We start from the raw sequence: 11,545 nt of genomic DNA, 5'->3' as shown, positions 1-11,545 counted from the left end.
GCTCTATGGGGCCAATCTGTTAGCTTCCTGCATCCTCTCTGCACCCCCCACACAGTCTGAGTTACTCATCACCAGTTATCTGTTTTTCAATTGCCAAGGGAGATGTGTTCACATCTCTCTTTCCATTCTTGTTGCCTTCAACAAAATCTTTCTATTGTGGGAAGAGGTTTTGAGAGGAAATGGAGACAAAAAAGGTGTTTAATACATCATGTTTACTTGGATAATTACCCCATCTTTCCTCAACGGGAAAAGAAAAGTTCTTAAAATAGATTCTGTAGAAATTCTACCTACTTTGAGAATGTTAATAAATCTTCATGTTTCTAAGCCCAGTTCACAACCTCTCATAGAACTGGTGTCTGTCATATAAAAAGTGAACAATTACTGTTTGTTAACCATTTGAATGAATAAATGAATCAAGTGTTCACTGGTAGTGCTGCTGACTCCTTTGGAAGCTAAAGGACTCTGAAAACTGAGAAAAGGGGGTAGCACAGCAGGTGCAGTTAACTAGGAAAGAGTGACTCCCACATTTGGTTGCAAATTAGGATCAGTCGGGAAGAGTCTAGAATTATATATCCCTGGAGATCACTCCAGAACTAATTGAATCCTGTTCTCAGCATTCTTGGGGAAATCTGTAGTTTTACAGAGCAACTGCCCACCCCTAGCCTTTTTATTACATGTAAAAATAAACCTCTAATGTTTAAGGTACTGCTAATTTTATTTTTTTGTTGCTTGCAGCTGAAAGTATTCCTAACATATATATGCGGCCCATGAGAACCCTAAAACACTGAAGTAGAAAGGATGACAATCTAGGAGAGTATGGAAGGGGCTTGGCAAACGCCTCCAGGAGTACGTAGTCTGCTGAGGGCCTCCTGGGGGAAGAAGTGGTAATGTGGCACTGGGATGTGGTTGTCTGGCAATTCCTCTAGTCTCTCTCCTTGCTCCATGTTTCTTCAAGTGCTTCCTGACTCAAACCTCACTTTTTGATTCCCAAAAGCTATTTCAGAGTCCCAAAGCTCAGCATGAACTGTTCTCAGCTCTGTCAATCCCTCTCTATTAATTTTACTCTTCCATGGCACTACTTGCTTATTGTATAAGGAAGTGTGTGGGGGGGAACTCCACAAATTAGTATCTCAAGATAGTAGTTTCTAGGTTTGTTAATGACAGTCTGCCCATTGTTTCACCCATCCCCCCAGTCCTACCCTCAGCAAGAGAGACTGAGTTTACTTCCTGAACCACTAGAGGCACATTATACAGCATCCTACAGAGATAGCTGAAGTACAAAGAATTCTAGGGAGACAGAAGTAACTAGTCCCTAAGGGCGGTCCCAGGGATTACAGAAAAGTAAGGGGAGGCTTTTTTCCCCCTTGGGTGAAAGGAAGTGGGTGAACTCCAGAGCCAAAACCCCAAGTCAGGGAAGCAGTGGGAGAGGAGATACCCCAAAATGATGGTGCAAATCCTTTGAAGGTTAAAGTTGGGCAAATGTGTAATTAGTAGTAACTTACTCTCCAGATCAGTTTTGAACTTGATCAATGATTTCCCTCCGTCAATTTCAGATATGTCTTTTTTTTAACTTTTTGTATTTTGAAGCTAAGTTATTGGATGTGCAAGAATTTGAGATTGTGCTATTTTTCTATTGGACTGACTCCCTGATCATCATAAAGGGTCCCTCTTTCTCTTGGGTGATGCTTTTTGCCTCACAATTTACTCTGTCTGATATTAGGATAGCTATACTAGCTCCTTGGGGTGAATGTTTACATAGTGACTCTTTTTCCAATCTCTCAGTTTCAATATTTCTTTGTTTTTATATTTAAAATGTCTCTATGGTTGAGTGGGAGGGTCCCACATGGTGACTTAGGAAGGCCCTAAACTTAACACCTCCATGGACACATGCTCTATTTATAGAGCTATTCCTCCTGAAAAAGAACTGGGCACTGACCTAACAGCTTGTGCACAACCAAAGATAGAGACCACATAGAGAATGGCAAGAGAGATGGAGACAGTAATGAAGGAAACCCCCATGCCTGATGCCATGAACTGCAGCGAGGAAGGACAGTACCTAGGGACCATGAGTAAATTCATCTGCTTTGAAGCACAGAAAAAAATGCTGCAACTAGAATATAAAGCAACCATCCCTAGAACCTTGGCAAATGACAGGGGAGATTCTGGAACTCTTTCAGGTTCAGGGGAGCTGGTGAGCACCACAGTTTATGTTCCCTTTCCACCTTGACAGTGCAGAAGCGAGCAGGGTCCAGGTGCCATAGCCAGTCTGTCACCTCAGCAACCCCTAAGTCCCCAGCCCATACTAGCCCTGGTCACCCTGGGGCACAGAAAAAAAAAAGTCATGGTTTAAAAGAGCAACCAGATCCAAAGCAATCTACAGATTCAATGCAATCTCTGTCAAAATATCAACAGCATTTTCCACAAGAATTAGAAAAAAATTCTAAAATTTGTATGGAATCACAAAATACTCCAAAGAGTTAAAGTGATCTTAAGAAAGAAGAAGAAAACTGGAAGTATCACAACCCCGGATTTCAAGATACACTACAAAGCTGCAGTAATCAAAGCAGTTATGGTACTGACACAAAGACACATAGATGCAGGAACAGAACAGCCAGTCCAGACATAAACCCACACTTACGTGGTGAGTTAATCTATGACAAAGGAGGCAAGATACAACAGGGGAAAGACAATCTCTTCAATAAGTGATGTTAACAAAACTGGACAGCTACATGCAGAAGAATGAAACTGGACCACAACTTACACCACACACTAAAATAAGTGCAGATAAAATGGTTTAAGAACCTAAATGTGAACTATAAGAGACTATGGACTTTGAAAAACAATCTGAGGGTTCTGAAGGGGCGGGGTGGGTGGGAAGTTGGGTGAGCCTGATGGTGGGTATATGGAGGGCATGTATTGCATGGAGCACTGAGTGTGGTGCATAAACAATGAATTATGGAACACTGAAAAGAAATTTAATAAATAAATAAGTAAAAAAGAACCTAAATGTGATACCAGAAACCATAAAATTTCTAGAACAAAACATAGTAATCTCTCTGACATTGGCCTTAGGGACATTTTTCTAGCCATGTCTCCTCAGGCAAGGGAAAGAAAAGCTAAAATAAACAAATGTGACTAAGTCAAACTGAGCTTTTGCCTAGAGAAGGAAACCATCAACAAAGCAAAAAGCCAGCCTACTGACTGGGAGAAGATATTTGTAAATGAGATATCCAATAAAGGGGTTAACATCCAAAATATATAAAGAACTTCCACAACTCAACACACACACACACACACACACACACACACACACACACACAAAACACACATACAAAACCAAACCCAAATAGTCCATTTTCTTTTCAGCATAACAGTATTCATTATTTTTTCACCACACCCAGTGCTCCATGCATCCGTACCCTCTATAATACCCACCACCTGGTACCCCAACCTCCCAGCCACCCGCCACTTCAAACCCCTCAGATTGTTTTTCAGAGTCCATAGTCTCTCATGGCTCACCTCCCCTTCCAATTTCCCCCAACTCCCTTCTCCTCTCTAACTCCCCATATCCTCCATGCTATTTGTTATGCTCCACAAATAAGTGAAACCATATGATAATTGACTCTCTCTGTTTGACTTATTTCACTCAGCATAATCTCTTCCAGTCCCATCCATGTTGCTACAAAAGTTGGGTATTCATCTTTTCTGATGGAGGCATAATACTCCATAGTGTATATGGACCACATCTTCCTTATCCATTCGTCCACTGAAGGGCATCTTGGTTCTTTCCACAGTTTGGCAACTGTGACCATTCCTGCTATAAACATTGGGCCCTTCTTTTCACGACATCTGTATCTTTGGGGTAAATACCCAGGAGTGCAATTGCAGGGTCATAGGGAAGTCCTAGCAACAGTAATCAGACAACAAAGAGAAATAAAAGGTATCCAAATTGGCAACGAAGAAGTCAAACTCTCTCTCTTCGCAGATGACATGATTCTTTATATGGAAAACCCAAATAGTCCAATTTAAAATGGGCAGAACACCTGAATGGACATTCTTCCAAAGAAGACATTATGCAGATGGCAAACAGACAAAAGAAAAGATGCTCCGCATCACTCATCATCAGGAAAATGTACATCAAAACCACATGAGATATCACCTCACACCTGTCAGACTGGCTAGAATCAAAGACAAGATGTAACAAGAGTCAGTGAGGATGTGAAGAAAAAGAAACTCTGGCACTTTGATGGTGGCAATGTAAATAAATACAGCTACTGTGGAGAAGGGAATGGAGGTTCCCCCCAAAACTAAAAAGAGAAAAACCGTATGATCCAGGAATTCCACTACTGGGTATTCACCCAAAGAAAAAGAGAACTTTAATTCAAGAAGATATATGCACCCTTATGTTCATTGCAGCATTATTTATAATAATCAAGATATGGAAGCAACCTAAGTGTCCACTGATAGATGAAAGGATAAAAAAGAGGGATGTGTACACATATATATATATACATACATATTATATACATATTATATGTACATATATACATATTATATGTATAATCATATACATATAGTACGTATAATCGTATTACTCAGACATCAAAAAGAATGAAATCTTGTCATTTGCAAAAACATAAATGGACCTAGAAGTATTATTATGCTAAGTGAAATAAGTCAAACAGAGAAAAACAAATATCATATGATTTCAGATGTATGTGGAATCTAAAAAACAAAACAAATGAACAAACAAAGCAGAAACAGACCCATAAATACAGAAAACCAACTGGTGTCTTCCAGAGAGAGGGAGTTGCGGGGGTGGGCAAAATGGGTAAAGGGTAGTGAGAGGTACAAGCTTCCAGTTATAGAATGAATAAGTCATGGGGATGAAAGGTACAGCAAGGTACAGCATAGGAAACAGTCAGTGCTGTTATGCTGACAGAGGGGAGCTACACTTGCACTGAGCATAGCATAATGTATAGAAGTGTCAAATCATTATGTTGAATACCTGAAACTAATGTAACATTCATGTGTCAACTGTACTTCAATAAAAAGAGTGTCTATTGTTTTTTAGTCAATATTGCAGTTTTAGTTTTTTACTTGGATTAGCCAATTTACATTAATTATTGACTTAGTTGAGTTTATAGAAACTCTTACTCTTTTCTAATTAACCCACCTACTTTGTGTCACATTTTTAATTTTTCTTTTCATTTTTTGGATTAATACATTTTATATTTTTCTACTTTGCCCCTTTACTAACCTGTCATAGACTTATTTACTGATTGATCTCAATCTCTGATAACATACTATGGTATTACCTTCAGTTATGGAGTCCATAGATTGAAGAGGAAAAGTAGCAGACTTTCCAAGTTCTAAAAGGTGAGCAATAGATGGTTTAAGCTTAAAAATTAAAGGCTGGATGGATAAATAAAGATGGAGGGATGAATCAGATAATTCTTTGAAGGGATCCATGAGATACGCAGTTTTATAATGGAAGGGACTGGATTTACAACAACAGAACACACCATCGATGGTGTTTACAACAGGTGACGCTTTTTAATCTGTATCATATAGCCAATTGCTATTGGAAATTGTCACCAGATTATCTATGAGTATCTCAAATTCAATATATCCTCCCTTCTTCACAGCCCCAAGTTCCTTTTCTGTACTCTTCTCTCAGGTAACAGCACCACCATCTACCCAGTGGCCAAGCCAAGAACATGGACATCATCTCTAGCTTCTCTCTCTTTCTCACCCACTTTCACCACCAAGTCTGACTGCCCCGTACCTTGAAAGTTCCTCACATCCATTCACATTTCTCCATCTTCACTTCCTCACTGACTCTACCTCTTCTCCATTGCTCAACCACAGAACAATGCATAAAGTGGAGGAATAACTCAATTTGCTGAATGAATGAATGTCCACTACTGGCAAAAACAATTTTTTTTTAAAAAGAAACAAACATTTTGAGATACGCAATGAATACCTTCTCCCTGTATAAATTAGCCTCTTTTCTGGTGTTAAAGAGGTGCCCACAAGGGGCTTGGGTGGAGGGATGAGGATGAGGCCAGAATCAGCAAGATGGACTAACAGAAGAGTACCTTAAAGGATATAATGTTTAAAGTCTGTGGGTCCTATCCTAGCCTATGCTTCTCTCTTCATATTAGGAAACAGAACATGCAGTCTCTGGAGGTCATAAGAACCAAAGTGAGTAAAACTCTGAAAGCCAATTTGCAATTCCCAAGTGTACTGGCTATCTGGAATTTTCAGTGGACTTGATAGATCAGAGTAATGCAAAAAAGCGGGACCTCCAGCCTCCGGATTTTATAGCACCTATAAAACATGTTTTACAGTTTTGGTTCAATTTTATGCTGTTAAGCTAAACATTTGATATCATATGGCACTTTAAGCACATTGATTTATGGTAAGTCAGCAATTGCATCTGTAATAAAAAGTCCAAAGTATGGGTTTTAAAAGTAATCTACTGTATTTATTATTGACATAAACAGTTACCTGCAGTCCATTTGAACATCATCTTAGATTTAACTCATGTATTAAAGATATTATGTTTCCCACCCAGCAAGGTCATCACCAAGGTGAAAACTATATATGGTTGGAAATGAAAAAGATCAAATGTGTAATGATAAATATTTTAAAAATAAGTGACATATAGGATTTCATCTTTCTACATTCCTGATTAATAATCATATTCTGTTTATCTTTTACACCCACCTCCTTCCCCCAGGTCCCAACTCTGACAAGCACTAATCTTTTCTTCATCTCTATAATTTTGTTATTTCAAGAATGCTGTATAAATGGAAACATACCTTTGTAATCTTTTGGTATTGGCTTTTTAAAACAAAATTCAACGTAATTCCTGTGAGTTCTGTTTAATCTTATGTGGATTGTCTCATGCTTATTTCACCAGCATGGTTACAAATAGGGTGGTATAATTCAATTAATTTTTTGGAAGATTTTATTTATTTATTTGGCACAGAGAGAGATCACAAGTAGACAGAGAGGCAGGCAGAGAGACAGGGGGAAGCTTGCTCCCCAGTGAGCAGAGAGCCCGATGCAGGACTCGATCCCAGAACCCCGAGATCATGACCTGAGCCAAAGGCAGAGGCTTAACCCACTGAGCCACCCAGGTGCCCCAATTCAATTAATTTAAGAGGTACTTTAATATATACCAATCTAAAAGAGTCTAAATACAAAGTAATTTCATAAAAGGGAACATTATTTATTATTAAGTCCATATTAATGAGTAAGAGATGTTTATTTTTAGACAGTGTTAGAGCAAGTCTGGACAAAAATGCATCTAGTTCATCTAAAGGATAGTTGGCAGCATAATTAAAAAGTATCCAATTTCCCCAATGCTAATTTAAGAGCTGATTTAATTATACATTTGGAAAAATTGTAAAAAATTTGGAAAATATTCCATTTTCATATTGCATTTGTAGAATGTATGTTACTTAGTTTGCAAGTATTTATTGAGTTAATCCAATGTGTACACAGTAAGCTCAAGTCATGGAAAAACAAAACTTGCATGGGTATTATAATAGCATAGATTTGTATTGCCTTATTTGGCTATTGTTCTTAAGATACAGTATGTGGCCTTATTTTTGTTTTCACACATGAAATTTGACAAAGGCTATTTCTTTTCAAATAACCCAAAAAAGGGAGGCCTACAGTATGGGGTAAGTTTATGTCAAGAACTGTTAGCAGGCCATGTCACGAGGTCCCCAAGACCACGCGAGGTTCAATTATTCTCTAGGAGGATACACAGGACTCAGAGTGTCAGAGTCAAGGTTTTGATTTATTACAGACAAAGGATATACAGCACAATCAGCAAGGGGAAAAGGCACATTGGGTGAAATCTGGAGAAAACCCGGCATAGGCTTCTAAAACTCTGCTCCCAGTTTAGTTGCACAGGACACTCTGAATTCCCTCAACATCGAGATGTGACAATATATTTATAATGTGGCCAACCAGGGAAGTACATTAGAGAGTCAATGCCCAGAATTTTTCTTGAGGGCTGATCACATAACACTCTTTATCCAGCATATACCTAAATTCCAGACTTCCAGAAGAAGAACAGATGTTCAGCATAAACTACATTATTTGCATAAACAATTTGGAAGAGTGAGCCACATTTATTATCTTGGGTGGGAACCCTCCTGAAATCTACGTTCCCAGATACCAGTCAAGAACCAACCCTGCAAGTAGGTGTTCTCAAGGACAGCAGCTTAGGCATGTTATGTTAACTCTTTTCAGTACATAGGCCCATTTAGTGTACTACTTATTATTCTGATCTCTACCTCTCTGACTGTTGTGTCTTAGAACACAGGTGTCATTTGCTGACTCTCAGCTAAGTAATATAGCGAGACAATGAACATGAAAATAGCCAGGCAGTCATGCCTCTTTTTCCTAGCATGAGAAAAAAGAAAACCCAGCCACAAAACCAACATATAAATCTTTAAGATTAAGAATACTACCTGAAAAATGGATTCACATTCATTATCCTTTTTTTAAAAAAAGATTTTATTTATTTATTTGTTAGAGACAGAGAGAGAACACAGCACAGGGAAAGGCAAGAAGAGGGGGAAGCAAACTCCCCGCTGAGCAAGGAGCCCAATGCAGGACACGATCCTAGGACCCTGAGATCATGGCCTAAGCTGAAGGCAGATGCTTAACCGACTGAGCCACCGAGGTGTCCCTCACATTCATTATCCTTATTGAGAAAGTCTATATTGTGACTAGAGATACTGATGATGCATGAAGTATCCAATTATTCAGACATTTAAACTATTATTTCATTTTAAAATCTCATCCTTCAAATTTTTCATATATGTGTGTTCATTGCTGTAAGATACTAGTATTGTGTGCATATGTACCTTTTGAAACTAAATAAGTATGCATATATTAGGGATGGGTATGCAAGCTGCTTTACTAATAGGGACTTACCACTCCTACCTTTGGGTCATAAAATTTTAGAACTGGAAGGAATCATATAGACTTAGTTAAATTTCCTCTTTTATACTGAAGCATTGTTCACAGTAGTCGAGATATGGAAACAACCTAAGTATCTGTTGAGAGATGAATGGATAGGAAAATGCGATAAATATATATAAATATATACAATGGGATATTATTCAGCCTTGAAAAAGAAGAAAATCCTGCCATTTGCCACTACATGGATGAGCCTGGAGGACATTACACTAAATAAAATAAGCTAGATACAGGAATATAAATATCACACAATGTCACTTACATGTGGAATTAAGAAAAGTGGAACTCATAGTAAGAGTAGAAAGGTTGTAATCAGAGGCTGGTGTGGGGATGGGAGAAAATGGGAGATATTGACCAAAAGGTATAAACTTTCAGTTATAAGATGAATAATTTCTGAAGACCTAAGATACAATATAATGCACTGTATGCTTGAGATTTGCTATAAAAGCAGATCTCACATGTTCTCACTACACACAAACAAAATGAAAACTATGTGAAGGGACAGGTATATATTAATTACCTTGATACTGTAATAATTTCACAATTTATACATAATGTAAAATATCACATTATATTTCTTAAATATTTAAAATTTTTACTTGTAAGCCACACCATAATTAAACTTGGAAAAAAATAAGGAAATTGAAGCCCAAAGAGGTGAAGCTGACTTGTCTAGGATGAAGTAAAAGTTAATGGGAGGGAGAGGCTAGAACCTGGATCATCCGTGAGCCATGCAGGAATATTTGACAAGATCTGAAAAGCTTGGGAGCCATGGTTCTTTGTGGGGAAGGAACGAATGGGCTACATTTCCTCTTATCTCTATTTCCCTTCTGTCATCTCGCCTCAACATCGTTTTCATATTTTTCTTTCCAAGGGGAAATGACCTGCCATAGTTTGCCTTATCTGGAGAGAGGGAAGGACATTTATGTCCTTTTGTTTATTTGGTGAGTGATTTCACATCTTAGAGTGAACATGGGATACTGACAGTTAGACATTGGCCAGGAATACAACAGCTGAGAACTGTGCCATTAGTGCATTGTAAGACATTATTTTACTCCTTTCTACTTTAATAGGTGAGAATTATAAAAAAATTAAATTAGCCTGGAACATCAACAGTAATAACCTCTTATGTTTTCACAAGGCTTCTCCAGTTATAAAGTATTTCGTCCTACAGTATAAATTGGTTATTGCTTAAACAACTAAATTTTGGGTTAGTTTATATAACTAGAAAAGAATGGACAAAATTATTACTTCTGTCCAGGAGAAACCAAGACTCAGGGATTTTTTAAATGATGTATGTGACAGAATTGAGTCCCAAACAAGGGCTTCAGAACCGCACTCCCTCCCCTCACCCCACTGCCCCATTACACTACAATGCTATGAGTCTGCAGTTTTAGTCACATCTTTATACAGAACTTTATACAGAAAGGGTGAAGGATTGATTCCAGATTAATGATTTTCTATCCCTCCTATCTGTAATTTTGGTTTGAATTTAATGTTAATGTTATTCTTACATCATAGGCCTCCTTTGTATAATTTAATGAGATGATTCTAAAATATATGTGGACATTTGTGCTTTCTCCATAGTTTGGGTATTGTTGATAATGCCGCTATATCAACTGATGAATGGATAAGAAGACATCAAAAAGAATGAAATCTTGCCATTTGCAATGACGTGGATGGAGCTACAGTGTATTATGCTAAGTGTATTATGCTAAGTCAGAAAGAAAACAGATGAACATATGGGAAGAGGGATAAGGGAGAGAGGGAAGGAAGCCATAAGTGACTGTTAATGATAGAGAACAAAATGAAGGTTGATGAGGATATGCGTGGGGGCATGGCTAGATGGGTGAAAGGCACTGTTGTGATGAGCACTAGGTGTTGTATGTAAGTAACGAATCCCTGAATTCTACTCCAGAAACCAATATTGCACTGTATGTTAACTACCAAAATTTAAAATAAAAAAAAAAGTGAAAAGAAATTCTTTTAGAATATAAAAAAATAAAATAAAATAGTATGAAATTTCAAAGTATCAGAATAGCCAAAATGGTTTTGAAAAAGGAGAATAAAGTTGTAGAATTTATATTCTTAATTTTAAGATGTATAACAGAGCTACATTAGTCAAGACAGAATGGTTTTAGCATAACAACAGACATACAGATAAGTGGGATACAATAGAGAATCCAGATATAGATCCATATGTATATGTTTAATTAATTTTTTTTTTACAAATGTATTAGGGTAATTCAATGGGGGAAAGGATTACATTTCCAATAAATAATACTGGAGCAACTGGATGTATAAAAAGAAAAAAAACTTTGACTGTTACCTCAAACCATATACAAAAGTAAACTAGAAATAACCAGATCAATCTGAATATAGAGGCTAAAATGGTAACACTTATAAAAACAAAGAGCAAGAGCAAGTTTTTTGTGATCTTAGGATGGAAAAGATAACTTAGATAAGATACAAAAAAGCAGAAAACATTAAAGAAAAAAATTGGTTAAATGACCTTTATCAAAATTAAAAGTATATA

Source organism: Mustela erminea, chromosome 1 (assembly GCF_009829155.1).
Source record: "Mustela erminea isolate mMusErm1 chromosome 1, mMusErm1.Pri, whole genome shotgun sequence".
Lineage (NCBI taxonomy): Eukaryota > Metazoa > Chordata > Mammalia > Carnivora > Mustelidae > Mustela > Mustela erminea.
The sequence above is the reverse complement of the archived record's forward strand: the minus strand, read 5'-3'. Positions refer to the sequence as shown.